At 44.3% G+C, this 15,565-nt stretch overlaps 1 protein-coding gene across 7 annotated transcripts in view; it reads right to left on the reverse strand.

Annotated features, from left to right (window-relative positions):
* Window positions 1-15,565, reverse strand: part of TANC1 (tetratricopeptide repeat, ankyrin repeat and coiled-coil containing 1) — a 285,257-nt gene that overhangs the window by 80,539 nt on the left and 189,153 nt on the right. The gene's annotated exons all lie outside the window — the stretch shown is intronic.

The following is a 15,565-nucleotide window of genomic DNA, read 5'->3' on the forward strand; positions in this document are numbered from 1 at the left end:
ATCCATATAATTTTTTAGGAGATAATTGTTCTTTTTTTTTTTTTTTTTTATTGAGGGGACAACCTGCCCTTCAAAGCATAAATCTCAATTTTTTTGAATATTTAAACTTCCAAGAGGAAAAAAACCCCATATATACACATATATATATATACACACATATATATATATACACACACACACACACATATACACACACACACACACACACACATATATACACACACACACACACACACACACACACATATATTTATTTATTTTTACCATTAAGAACAGTGCTTCTATGCATAATAAATCTAATGAAAAGGACTACATGAAAAAGAAAACATCTCTAAAGCCAGAATCAAACAGGAATGGGAGTATATTTTGGAGAATCCACTTCTCCAAGTACTTTTTTTTTTTTTTTATTACAAAGAAGGAGAACACAGCCCTGATATATGCAGGTCACAGCTCTACTGAAGTGAACAGAACTACACTGACTGTCTCCTCAAAATCCTTCATATTATTTAGGCTACGTTCAGTGTCAGATTCTGACCACTTTAGTAGCAAGACAAACTGCTTAAAACATTCCCATTACTGCACAGACTGCAATAATCCGACTGACTGGCATTTCAATGCAAAATATTGTGAACAACAAAAATAATAAATATCAAATTAGGGTTCTTTTCTTTTGCTTAGCCAATTTAAAGTGAAGGTGAACAGGGAACACTCCCACCCCCAAATCCCTCAGAGCTTGGTTGCCAGTTTAGGTCCTTCTCCAATAAAGCACCTAAGCAAGTGATTCTCAACCAGGGAGCTGGGGTACTGCCAGATTTTTTGAAAGATGCTGTGAGGAAGTAAGTAGATTAACCAGGGTCAGGCTTGTCCCTGCCTGGATGATCCCCCACCCCTACTACTCAGCTCTCCCCTCCCCCATTCCTCCCCGCCCCCATAAGGAGATAAGCAATGTAATATATAAACTACATTTTGAAATGGAGTGCCACTCAATTCACAAAAGTAAAGGGGGGGTGCCTTGAATCAAAAAAGGTTGAGAAGTACTGACCTAGTACTTCCAACACATGAATAAATGTAAATGCTTTAACTAGGAGACAATTTATTTTTTGTTGTTTTATTAGAATTTTAAATCTTTAATATTTTTCTTAAGAATACAGCAAGGAGTCACAACACCCATTTTAAAAGCGATTCCTACTTTGTTCTTGCTGTCCCTGACACCCCAACCTCCAATTCCCAACAATAAATCTCATCAGGATATGAAATATCTTCCAGTACTTTTTTTGAGTTTACACATTAATAGTGGGAATTGAAAGTGTCAGTGCAGGAGATGAGGAAGAATTAAAAGTATCAATCAGGTGAAATCACAGCTCTGAAAGGATCCAAAGTAAGAAAGGAAAAATAAGAACTAAGGTAGCAGAGCTGGGAAAGAGCTTTTTTTGTCCATGAAAAGAGAAGAAGACTAGAACAGAAGGCAAGGTGCATGAATACTTCCTAAATCCCTCCAACTCTAAAACTGAGGATTTTCCCATTTCCATGTTGATTCCAAATATACTTCATTGCCACACAATATACCACTAAAGATTAAACTGTGAAAATGCAATTCTAAATCCCCAGCGTACCACTTAATGTTTGCTTTGCCATAGCTTGTCACATACCTCAGAATTCTTACACTTACATATAACATCACAGAGTAATCATAAAATAAATGACTTTTATTTTGCAAACCACTTAGGGAAAGAGTTGGGCAGAGAAGGGGGACTTGTTTGAATCAGGAATGCTCAATCCGCAGTCTGTGGGCCAGATCCAGCTAGCAGAGCTATGTCATTTGAGCTGCAGTGTCCTTCATGGGTCCAAAAATTTGGCAGCAGTGGCAGCGTTAATTGCCGATCCACTGCTGCCAAATTTTTGGACCCATGGAGAGTCTGGCAGACAGGACAGTATTACACTGCGAGCTACATCAGGTGCATTGGGCAGGCTAGGGTGAGGCAGGATCAAGGCACCTAGAGACTGATATGAGCCATAACTAAGGATCTGGCCCATGGACTGGCCCTGTATTCCTTATCCTGCCCATGGGGCCAAAATGTTGAGCACCACTGCTTTGAATAATCTGGTACTCTTAAGTAGGTTGACATACAACTTCCAAGCCTGAGTTGACAGAAAGCAGGTGAAGAATCTATCCTGCCTTAAAACTTCCACTGCTATTAAGAAGGCAGGGTAGAGATGTAACTTATAGACTAGCTGGATCAGAGATTTATAAACTGACTTCAGACTATTCCTCTTTACTGTTAAAAAGTTACAGAATAAGTGGCAACAACAAAAAGCAAACAAGCAAATAAATATCCCAACAAGAATATAGCCTGTTTTCAGGTACAGAAAAGAAAGAAGCTAATACTTAATACTTTTTTTTTTTTTTTTATAATGTACTCATGTACAAACCTTTAAAGTTTGGAAAACATCTTTCCACAGCATGAGGGAAGCCTAATTTTATAACAAATCAACAGATTACAACCCTGCTCTCAGCAAACATACAATAGCAAACTGCACCACCCAGTTCCTTTGCTAATCAGTTTTTGTCCTGTAAACAATCATCTTGAAAAAGCTACTGCACTATGAAAAAGGCAGCTGCTGTTTATGTCTGTTTGGAAGGCACAATGAAGGCTCTGACTTTATTTACCTGTGAATTATGGAATGATTTCCCAATAATCCTTTTTAAAAGTTATTCATAAAGACTTTTTCAGGATAGGTAAATGAAATACTGGTGGTTGTCATATATTTTAATTTTAAAATATTTCAATATATTACTGTATCAAGGCAGAGTAAATCAAGGATCAACTATAATGTGGGTTTTTAAAAAAACAACAAAAGCAATGAAAAAAGGAAAGCAATTTTTTAATACATTATAGAATTTTTTGGCCTCCTACTATAACACTGCATTGTGATTCTATTAGATGTCACAAAATGAGGTGGGCCAAGAGAGAGGTACAGGAATGCAGGACTGAGCAAGCTGCCACTCAGACTGTTAGGGGTTGGGAACAAAGAGTGACTGGAGCCCCCAGGGCTACCAGGGGATACTCAGGAGCTGCCACTGTCTCCAGCCAAACCCAGCACCCCACACAGCTGCTCCCTGAAACCCTAGCTGGTGTGGGACTGGAGCGGCTCTGGGGCCCTGCATCAATCAGGGACAGTGGCAGTGGTATAGCATAGGTTTCCTCTTCCTGGCCAGCAGGGCATGCGCAGCAGGGAGCAAGTGCAGGATGAGGAGACCCAACCTGCTGGTGATGTTCCCAGACAAGGCTGGTATTCTGCATACCCAGCTCACAGCTGAAGCACAGCAGGAGTGGCTTTAGGGCTCCCCCATGCCCAGGTTAGTTAGGGACAGCGGCAGCAGCAGGCTAGTCCCCCTATTCTCTGCTTGGTCTCCAGCTACAGAGACTGAACAGGTTGCCAGGCTCAGATGGAGACAGTGGCAGAAGGAGACTGCAACCAGTATTTTTCCCTGCTGTGATGGTAAAAAGCCAAAAGCCATGCAGTCCATTCTTGATGTAGGGGCTACAGTAAAGTATGGCCTGTATTCTACTGACATGTTGAACCAGTGCCCAGCATGCTCCTACTGTTCTCTGTAGTACTGTAACTGTCTTTCAGATGAGGCAGTAAACTCAGTTTCTCAGCATTTGTCATTAAAGATCTCATAGAGAAGGTAGGACCAGCTAGCATCTGACACAGAAGGCAGTTGCCAACAAAAGCTCATGCCTCTATAAACCAGTTAGGCTGCTTGCAAACGTTAATTTTTTTCTTTTAAATGGCGCTTTACTTTAAACTCAGTGCATTCCCACACTGAGCCCTGAGCATGCCCAGAAAAGGCAGAGCCTTAATTGGACCTGGCTCACCTGGTGTCTGTATAGATCATATGCTTTAGTGGGGCTTTTTGGCACTTCTAATAGCTGATTGAATCAGCTTTGGCTAAAAGCACCATAAAGCCCCACTGAAGCACCCAATCTCTACAGATGCTGCAAACCCAGGTTAAAGCAACACGCTGCTGCTTCTGGTAAACTGCAATTCTGTTTTTTTCCATGTCTGCAAGCAGCTTTAGTCTCCAAGGTGCCACCTAGCCCTGCCTCATGCTTGACTCTAGATGAAAGTGACTAACCACCTCTGTAAAGAACCCTCAGGCAATTTCCATGTTTAGTAATTGTATTCCATCTTTCCTAATTCCCCCTGTATTTTAGCAGCTGAAGATGTCAAACTTTGCGGTGGGCAAGGGGATGGATGAGAGCAACGCAGTGATGCCATTCACCCCTGGGTTCCAGAGCTGCTCCATTTCAACTGACAAGCCCCACGTGTTGCAATTTAAATTGTTTGCAGGTTGCCTGAGAGATAGTTCTGTCTTAAACTACTGGGTAGCATTGCTATGCTGTGTATGTTTTTCTCTTGCCTCATCAATATGTTAGGGCTTAGCTTCTTAGTTAATATTTGGTAAAGCATTAATATGTCCTTGGATAAAAGGGACTACTGAAACAAAATGTTATTGTGTATTTTATTATATGAACTCCCCCCCCACATTTCATAATATTTAAGTCTACACAAGACACTACATTGCCATAGCAAAGTGCTACAGCAACCTAGCTTCAGCAGGCACAAACCATGACGCTGCAGTTACGTTACCGTAGCAATGCACTCCCTCAGTCCCTTGCTGTGGTAATGTAGCAGCTAAAACTGGTGCACTGCCAGCACGGTGCAGTACGAGCTGTTACTGCCCCGTCATTTAGTACTTCCAAAAGGAAGTACTAAATGATGGGGCAGTAACAACAGCGCCATAGGAGCATGTGTAGACGCACCCAAGGTGAAGTCGCACATTACATTTGGACTATACTAAACCTATGGGATATTAACCAGTGTTAAAGTTAGAGTGTGCTATGAACAGTCACACATTAAAATAGTGTTTCTTGGGTGCACAGCTCTGACCTGCCACCAAAGGTCTGGGGAGCAGGGGTGCAACTAAAAGCCAGGATGTTTAAAATATACATCTCTGTTCTAGGGAAAGGGGGGGGAAGGGGCTGGGAATGGTTCATCCTGGGATCCTGGAGGACTGCAAATTGTTTGCTTTATCTCTGTGAAGCAGACTGAAGTTACCTTAATAAAAGGTAGGTAATATGGACGATAGTTAACCCTGGCCTGAAATGGTACAACTTTGAGTCAACTGGCGATGGCAAACATTCAATATATTTTAGACAATAAGTTAAAAAAAACTTCTGCTAACAACTGAAACAACAATTGTCTGATATAGAATCCAGAAATTAAATACTAATCTTGAAAAAGAATAGGCCTAGAATATAAATCAAGTAACTAAAAAAAAAAATCATCATCACGCAGCCATAATTGCTTCATTTAAAAAAAGTTGGAAAGTTTTTATAGCAGAAACAGGAACAAAACTGAAACACCGTTATAAATGCTGCAGGTACCAGCTTAAGACTAAGTACTCACAGTATTAGGCACTTTTATCTTTAACCATTTCTCAGAGGGAAAGTGTTCCCCTACAGCTACCAGTCTACCTAAAGAAATAAACACTAAGAGGAGCCTACAAAAATGGATCATTAGAAAAATAAAAACAGAAAGTAGAAAGAAGACTGTACTGTTAGCCCAAAACAACTGTCTGAATTTGGGGTCCTATGAAGCCTTAGATTTTCATACTCTTTGAGACGTACATGCTCCAAGAGGTTTTGTATTAGGGTACCCAAGTCAGTGAATAGCTTTGAGAGGATGAGCATAGCCTGCTATTTATGCTAACTTCTAGAGGCGCACCAATACATAGGTCTGATATTGAATCAGAACTAATATAAAGAAAACAGAATGCATTGGAAATTGGCCTGATGTGGCTGACAATTTGGCTGATAAATGCTCGAGTACGTGCACAGCCTCAGCGCATCATGCAGGCAGCAAGGAGCGCAACCCAGCAGCTAGGAGACCTGCATGCTGCTGCTAAGTCTGGTGTGGTGGAAGGGGAGGAGGGAAGAAAGGGGCGTGAGGGGGGGCAAATCAAGGTCCCTGCAGTGAGGGAGGGACTGGGGCTAGGGTAGATGCTGCCCATCCATTGTGGGGCAGGCACAGGACAGAGCTGTGGCTTGTCTGGGGGACATGGGAGGGCAGCTCCCACCACTGTGTGCACCCCAGGAGGGCAAGGGGGAAGGTGGGCGTGTGCCCCCAGAATCTGCACGGGGCGTGGTGTGGTGGGCTGCCACTGGCCCTCCCAGTGCTGCCACCACCTGCCCAAGCACACCCTGGCCCAACCTCTCCCCCCACCTGGAAGAGCCCAATGCAGCTCCTGGCCCCAGCCTGCAGCTGCAGCCTGCCTCTCCCCATGCAGATCCAAGGGGCACACCCCTCCACTCCCTGCTCCCTCCCAGGGTGCATGCAGCAGTGGGAGGCAACCCTCCCCACCAACCCTCCTGAATGAGACACGTCTCCATCTGCTGCCCTGCCCTAGCCCCAGCCCTATTCCTCCCTCACTGCAGGGTCCTTCATCTGCCCTCCACGCAACTCTTCCACTACAGACTTGCCAACTGGGTGCAGCTCTTCAAGATGCCAGGCTGTGCATCAGAAATTGGATCAGTATTGGCCAACAGGCCTTGCTAAAAATCGGCTATCGGTATCAGCACCCAAAATCTCTAATCGGTGCACCCCAACTAACTTCTGTAACTTTATGTACTTAATCCTTGAGAGGTTCTGCATAGTCTGTGTTGTAGTAATACATTGCCCGCATCAACAATAAGAACAAATACTTACACGTGGTATGCAACAAGAGCTACTATTCAGGTGAGCTGGATTTATTCAAAACATTCTGAAAAATTCATAGTTTTCATAGACATTTGGGCTGGAATGGACCCCAGAGGATCATCCACTCCAGCCCCCTGCCCCAGGAGCAGGAAGTCAGCAGGGATCCTATGGTCCCAGCAAGATAAGCATCCAAATGTGTCTTGAAGGCGTTCAAAGTGGGTGCTTGAAACGCCTCCGGCAGCAGTCTATTCCAAACCTTGGGGGCACAGACAGTGAAGAAGTTCTTTCTTATGTCTAGCCTGAATCGGTCACAGTGGAGTTTGTGACCGTTCGATCTTGTCATCCCTTGTGGGGCTCTGGTGAACAGACGTTCCCCCAGATCCTGATGAGCACCCCTGATAAACTTATAGGTGGCCATCAGATCACCCCCGAGCCTGTGCTTTTCCAGGCTGAATAGCCCCATTGCTCTCAGCCTCTCATCATAAGGTCTGTTTTCCTGACCTCTGATCATGTGTGTGGCTCTCCTCTGAACCCTCTCAAGCTTCTCCACATCCTTTTTGAATTGTGGAGCCCAAAACTGCACAGTACTCCAGCTATGGCCTCACCAAGGCCAAGTACAGTGAGAGAATGACGTCCCAGGATCTTCTTGAGAAGCATCTATGCACGTAGGCCAGCGTTTTGCTCACTTTACTAGCCGCAGCATCACACTGAAGGCTCATGTTGATCTTGTGGTCAACCATGACCCCCAAGTGCCTTTCATCCGTTGTGATGACCAGAGTAGCACTACCGAGCCTATAAGGATGCTGCAGGTTTTTCCTCCCAAGGTGGAGAGCCTTGCATTTTTTGGTGTTGAACACCATTAGGTTCTCGTCCACCCATTTCATAAGTCTGTCCAGATCCGTCTGGACCACCCTCCTATCCTCAGGTGTGGATGCTTAACCCCAGTTTGGTATTGTCAGCAAACTTGGCCAGTCTGCTTCTGACACCAACGTCCACATCATTGATGAAGATGTTAAAGAGTACAGACCCTAAGACAGAGCCTTGTGGGACCTCACTGGTCACAGCGCACCAAGACGATTGGCTCCCGTCGACCACCACCCTCTGAGTCCTAATGCGGAGCCAGTTCCCCACCCAGTGGATCGTGGTGACGTCAAAGCCACACTTAGCCAGTTTAGCCAAGAGGTGTTCGTGGGATACCAGATCAAAGGCTTTTTCAAAGTCGAGGTATACAACATCGATTTCTTCCCCCTTGTCCAGGTGATAAGTCACCTGGTCATAAAAGGAAATGAGGTTGGTCAAGCAAGACTTACCTGCAACAAACCCATGCTGGGTATCCCTCAGGATTTGCCTTCAGCTAGTCTGTTAAGGATGGCCTCCTTGATAATCTTCTCCAAGACCTTCCCCAGGACAGACGTCAGGCTGATGGGCCTGTAGTTTGCCGGATCTACTTTCCTCCCTTTCTTGAAGATAGACACGACATTGGCCTTCTTCCAATCTTCAGGCACTTCACCAGAGCACCAAGAGCTCTCAAAGACCCGTGCCAGGGGCTGAGCTATGATGTTCACCAGCTCCCTGAGTACCCTTGGGTGTAACCCATTAGGGCCAGCTGACTTGAAGGTATCCAGCCTGTCAAGGTGTTCCTTCATGAGGTCAGCTTCGATGGAGGGCAAGGAATCTCCCTCATTTGGGCCTCCCTGACCCATAGCAGGCAGGGCTGTCCCATGGAACTGGTGAAAAACTGACACAAAGTACCCATTTAGCAAGTTCACTTTTTCCTGGACATCAGTTGTCAGTTGCCCCATCTGGTTTAGCAGGGGTCCAATGTTGCCCTTGCTTTTGCTCTGGCTCCTCACATATCTAAAAAAGGACTTTTTATCGTCCTTGATATTTACAGCTAGCTGGAGTTCCACCACAGCCTTTGTTTTCCTGATTTGCTCTCTGCAAGTCCAGAGTAAAGCAGAGTATTCCTCCTTGGTGGCGGTTCCAGTCCTCCATCCTTTGTAGGTGTTCCTTTTAAGACGCAGGAGGTCCGCCAGTTCCCTGGAGAGCCATGGGGGCTGCTGTGTCCTTTTGCTGCCTTTCCTCCAAAACAGGATGGACTTTCCTTGCGCATCCAGGATTGCTCCCTTGAGGAGCAACCACTCAACCTGAACTCCCTTCTCCATTGGGATGTGGCACTTTAGGGCCTCTCTGGCAAGTCTCCTTAGCTTGTCAAAGTCAGCTTTCCTGAAGTCGAGAACTTCTGTATTACTGACTGACTTGCCAGCTTTATGGCAGATGGTGAAGGTGATCAGCTTGTGGTCACTGTCACCCAGCTTCCCTTTGATCATTAGGTCGCTGATTAAGTTGCCCCCAGTTACCAGTATGAGGTAGAGCAGCACTTTATCTCTTGCCGGCCCGTAGACTTCCTGTGTCAGATAGAGGTCATCCACGCGCGAGAGAAAGCTTTGCAACTGCTCGGATTTGGCCACTCTGAGATGTCTGGGCAGTTAAAGTCTCTCATGACAACCATACGCTAGGAGCGTGCGGCCTCAGCCAATTCCCTGGTGAACTCCTGGTCAAGGTCTTGACTCTGGGTAGGGAGTCTGTAGTAGACCCCCACCATAGTATCCCCTGTGCTGTGTTCCTCACGGATTTTAACCCAGAGGGTCTCAAGTCGTCCACCACAGGTGCCAATGTCAGCTTGCAGGGACGCATAGCTTTCCTTGACATAGAGAGCTATGCCCCCGCTCCTTTTATCCATACAATCCCTCCTGTATAGCCGTCTATACCCATGGTCCAGTCATGGGTAGAGTCCCACCAGGTCTCTGTTATCCCAATGACATCGTAGTTATTTGCATTTAGCAGGAGAATAAGTTCCTCCTGTTTATTCCCCAGGCTCCTGGCATTTATGTACAGACATGCAAGTGTCCCCTTAGGGGCCCTTGCCTTGCCTACATTCTGTTCCAGGGCTGGGGCTCGGGTGGGGTCCCTTATGTGCCTTGGCCTGCTGGCTTTGCAAGGGCCACTCAGTGGCCCAGCAGTGGCAGCAGTCCTCCCGTCACCCGGCAGGCTTAGTTTAAAGCCCGGTGGAGCAGGTCAGCCAGTCTAGCTGAGAAGAGCCTCCTCCCCAACAGAGAGAGGTGGAGGCCATCCTTTCCCAACAGCTCGCTGCCTCTCTCTCGAAATAGCGGACTGTGGTCATGAAAGCCAAAGCCTTCCCGATGACCAGCACTGCAGTCTTTGGTTGACTACCTGGATCCTCTTCTCCCTCCTCAGCCCATAGCCCGAGATTGGGAGGATCGAAGAAAACACCAACTAATATTCTAACTAGGAAATGTAAAGCAGACAAGGGAAGTTCTCTACCTTTAAAAACCCAAAACACTCCCAGAAAGGTACCAAGGGCTTGATTATACAAGGTACTGAGCACTCCCCAGAAGTGCTAAGCTCTCCTACTTCTCACTGCAACAGGTGTTCAGCGTTTCAAGATATTTAGAATCCTCATGCTACATGAATGCTTTCTCTTATAACCGAAATGTCACATTTAAAGAGATGCAAATGCTGCATGTTTAAAATTAGGAACTTTTATTTTGAGAAATACCAACATTTTGATATAGTAACTACAAACCATAAAAGAAAAAGCTTTTTGGGTATTCGATTAATCTCATCACATGGCTTTGACTGTACTTCTGTATGAAAGAATTATTGCATTTTGATGCTTGTGTCTACAGAAGTTGGATGTTTCTGAAATGATACAGACAGAGATTCCCCTCAGATTTAAGTAAAGCCAGAGAAGAGTTTCCATATTGAAAGAGTTGCAAGTCCCCAGGAAAGCTTACATTTTGGCTGGCAGCCCAAGCTTTTCTCCTATTTAGCGTACTGCTGAAGATGAAAACCTGCCTCCTCCATTATTGCAAGCTCAATGGAAGCAAAGACAAATTCAACTACAGCAGTAAAACATTAGATGACTAGAGGAAACCTGAGCCAACAGAAGAAGGAATAAGAAAAAGGGAGAGAGCAAACTTTCCCATCAAAGGGTCTGCTGGCCCAGAATAACCTAGTGGGAATGGAAATACAATGAAAACCTACTTAAGTATCATGAAGAACAAGCTATATTCATGGATGGCTGAACTCTGCTGTAAACGTTACAAAAGATGTACTTGCTAAACTCAATTCAAAATGCACATGTAATACTAATAACAAATTTGAATGCACAACTATACACATTTGTATACAAAAAACAAAATATGGGTCATTTACAGAGGGGATGGTGCCCTCCATCTCCTTTCTTGGCAATACCACACCACACACAGAATGATAGGGCCCAGAAGGAATCGAAGTGATTAAGAATTTTTTGGTTTGCTAAATTAAAAGTAATTCCCGCTCTTATCCTCAAGCGTCTAAAGAACAGATTCAGACCATCCAGTTCATAATGGTCTCCAAGCAGATTTCCAAAGAATGCATGAGTCTGCCATGAATTACAGAAAACAATATGTGGAATGCAGACATATATTTTAAATCATTCATTTAGCTCGGTAGACCATCATTAATATCAACAACTCATTTCATGAAGGTACCAGAAAACACACCACACCTCCTTCACTATGTACAGCATCACTATATCCAGTGCCCCCTACCTATTATTTGTTCCAGTTTCCTCCTTTTGTCCTCCAACTGGACTATTCTGTTTCCTCCTCCCAGTTCTACTTAAGTTCTTCTTTTCTGCTGCTTTGGACTTGAACCCCGCCCCCCATTTATTTAACAAGCAACCTCCCTCATTATTCAAGAATGTTCTCAATTTGTTGCTACTGCAAGGCTGTACAATAAACATCACCTTGCCTATTTTGCCCTTGCTTATATCAGGAGTTCAGTTTTTCCCCTTAAAGAAATAACTGGTCCAGAGATGTATGAGCTTTTGTAGGACACAGCCTACTTTACTAGTACCTGAAAGTGCCACACTATCCTACTTTCTGCTTAACTTTAGATTAACTCCGCGCTCTCTTAAGGAAACAGAGTCTCATTCAGGGATGGGTTGGGTGAAGGTGGAGAACAAATGGAGTTCCATATCGCTATTCTGAAAGGGGATGAGGGACCCTTTCCCTGGCACTCCAACTACAGTAGGGCACGATGGACTCCAAAAGAAGCAGATCTAGGATTTTATAAAAGTGGATGTGGGCACAGCAGCCAATGCTGCAGGGTGGGGTGTCTGCACCCCCTGGCTCCCAGCCTCTTCCCTCCGCTCTTCCCCACCATCTCCCAGGAGCAGCAGATGGGGACTTTGTTCTGAAGAAGTAAGTATTTCCCTCTCTCCCTTCCCCCTTTCCTCCTCAATCTCCTGTTGCTGTTGGTATCTCAGGTGTCCATGAAGTCCCAGGGGTGAAGGGAGCTCCTGTCCTACTCCAACTGGGCCGCACAGGGGCTGGGCTCAGCCTGTGAAAGTGGCAGTGGGTGATTTAAAAGTGAGTACACACAAAATTGTACTAGATCTCAACATCACATACAGAAATACTGCAATACTAAAATAATATTTTCAATAGGGAAAGGACGACCTTTCTCCAGTACATAGCGGTATAAGTCACCACAACAAAGAAAAAGATCAGTTATGTATGCAACTGTACTTCAGTACATTTTGAAAGAATAAATTATAGCGGAGTCAATAAAGCAATCCATAATACCTCTAAAATTGTTTTTAGGAAGCATTCTCAACATCACCTTGAGGCGTGTTCCCAAGTCTGCTCAAAAGGAAAGAACCAAGGTGGGTGAAAAGCTGGCTCACGGAATGCACCCAGACAGTGGTGGTGGATGAGTCAGTTTCCTCCTGGAGGGACATGGGCAGTGGCATCCCCAAAGGCTCTGTTCTTAGACCAGTGCTGTTTAATATCTTCATCAGTGATTTGGATGAAAGTGTTGAAAGCACCTTGTCCAAATTTGCAGACAACACTAAACTATGGGGTACAGTTAACACACTACAGGGCAGGAAGCGAATTCAGGAAGATCTGGATAGACTGGGGAAGTGGGCGGATCAGAATAGGATGCAATTTAACAAGAATAAATGCAAGATGCTCCACTTGGGGAGAAAGAATCTTCAACACACCCATAGACTGGGGGGGTACCACTCTGAGCACCACAACAGTGGAAAGAGATCTCGGAGTCCTGGTTGATGCAAAAATTAACATGAGCCACCAGTGTGATGAGGCAATAAGCAAGGCTAACCGCACTCTTTCTTGCATCAGCAGGCGCATCATGAGCAGGACTAGGAAAGTGATAATTCCCCTCTATGCGGTATCGGTGGAGTACTGCATCCAGTTTTGAGCACCACACTTCAAAGGGGATGTAGATAACCTTGAGAGGGACCAGAGGAGGGCTACTCATATGATTGAGGGCCTGCAGGTAAGACCCCATGAAGACAGACCAAGGGACCTGAATCTCTTATGCTTACACAAAGGAAGGCTGAAAGGAGATTTTGTAGCTGTCTACAAACTCACTGGGGGGGCCAGCAGGGAATAGGGGGCACTCTGTTTACCAGGGCACCCCTTGGGGTTACCAGAAATAATGGCCACAAACTGAAGGAGAATAGATTTAGATTGGAAATAAGGAAGAAATTCTTTACGGTGAGGGTTGCCAAAAATATGGAATGGGCTTCCAAGGGAGGTGGTGCTTTCCCCTACCTATAAATAAACACATTTCAATAAACACATTACTTTGAAAACAATAGTTGCATGAGAATTCCAAGCCAAAATAATTAACCTTTAAAAAAAACTACATATACTTACTTACCACTATCTTATAGATGATATGAACATTTTAGACTTTTGCAAGAGGTACAGGCAGGAGAACCCAAGGCCTAGTCTACACACACACACACAATTATACTGGTGTAGCTAGTTCAGTCTGGATGTGATTTTTTTAAAGCAAAAAAAAGTTATACCAGTAAAAACTCCAATGTAGACAAAGGCATGCATGTACCTTGTATGTATAAAGACTGTTTCATTTTCCAAACTAAGACCTGAGCTGTAGTTGAAATGTTGCTGACAACTATATAGCTAAAATCATATCCTGGCCAATATACTAAGACTGGTGAAAAAGTCCTTTTACAAATAGATCTTATTTCACTCATGGATCCAATTTAAGTTATCGCTGGCCAAAGTACAGATTTTCCTGATATTACTTCACTTGTATATTTATACAAACAAACCCATTTAAGTATAGGCAAGCCCTACGTCACACTCCTGGTACAGTATAAGTACTTTATGGAAAGGAATATATAATGGGTTACTTCTGCATTTAGGCTAAGTACAGACAGTCAAAAATCCCAAGGATAAATCAATTCAATCTTCGCAAGTTAGTCGGAGCTGCATATATTGAACTGATAAGCAAGTGAACAGACATTCACTTTTGATTCTGGAAATGCAGCCACATGCCTGGAGAGGCCCAGGCCAGAAGCCAGGGGGTGATAGAGCATGCCTCCCTGTTCAGCTGGAGCAGACAGCTTGGGCCAAGGCTAGCCTGTCCACCCTGACACGGGGGTGGGGGGATTCCAGGAGAGGTGCAAAGCAATCTGGGATGCTGGGGGACTGAATTTACTTGAATCTGGAGGGGATCTGGGACAGAAGTTCAATAAACTGATTTAACCTAAATCAGATAAGTCTGATACTACATCCATCCAGGTCCATCTTAAACCAGTTTTGGCCATTTTGAAAGCAGTTTACATGCATTGAACTCTTTTTGAGTTACAGATCTAAACTGGTTTCCAATCACTTATATCAGTTTATGTGCAATTTCTGCCCTAGCCCTGATGGCACAGGAGGCTTCTTTTAGTTCTATATTCCTATGCTCTCTTAAATCATCCTAACAATATACACAGTATTTTTTATACTACACCAATGTGGTTAAAGCAGCAAGACTTAAGTGCAGAAAACTCTCGAGTTATATCTTTAGCTCTGCCAGTGACTTGATGCAGAACTTCAGGCAAATGACAACTGTTCTTTGATTCAGTTCAAGAGTTAAGAAAAGAGATGTAGTACTTATCTGTTAGAGTTAAAAAGGATAATTCTAAGACAAAGTTTCAGCTAACAACAACTAGTTTTCAGTCATGAAAGGAGTTCACAAAAATAATTTTCTGAAGGTAAAATACAAAAATCCCCCAAATGCTTCTGGTAAGAAAGATTTAAGTCACAACAGAGCTTCCTCCCATCAGCTGCAGATAGTGGGTTTTGAGGATCTGTGAATCCTGCCTTATTTCAAAACTGAACTGAAATCTGACCTGGAATGTATTATCAAGATGGGAAACAGGCACAAGGATGAACAAGTCAGAAAAAAAAAATATAAAAAGTGTAACAGATTTCTTTTCCTTCTCATGGCTTAGGGAAGAGTATTTAGAAAAAAACTATCTTTCACAATATGCATGTCAGTGCACATATGACATAGCAAAGAAGGGCAGTTTTGTCATTATCAAAAAGACACAGTCTTGCAGAAAAAATATCTGATTTTGAGATAACTCTCACTAAAATATAGTAATTATGAATAGAGATGCACCAATAGAGATTTTCTGAGCCAATACCGACACCTGATTTTTAAGGAGCCATACTGGCCGATACCAATCTGATTCTGATATGCAGCCCAGAAGCTTGGAGACCAGTGTTGGGCTGGTAATTCTGGTGTGGGGAAAAAGGTCAGGGTAGGGAAGGGGCACAGGGGAGGAGGACAGATTGAGGCTCCCATAGTGAAGGAAGGATTGGGTCTGGGGCAGGCACTGCAAAGCCGGGGCATGGAATGGAGCCACGGCTCGTCTGGGGAACACGGGGGGGGGGGGGGGGGGGGC

Source organism: Gavialis gangeticus, unplaced genomic scaffold (genome assembly GCF_001723915.1).
Source record: "Gavialis gangeticus isolate Ggan-Ray unplaced genomic scaffold, GavGan_comp1, whole genome shotgun sequence".
Classification (NCBI taxonomy): domain Eukaryota; kingdom Metazoa; phylum Chordata; order Crocodylia; family Gavialidae; genus Gavialis; species Gavialis gangeticus.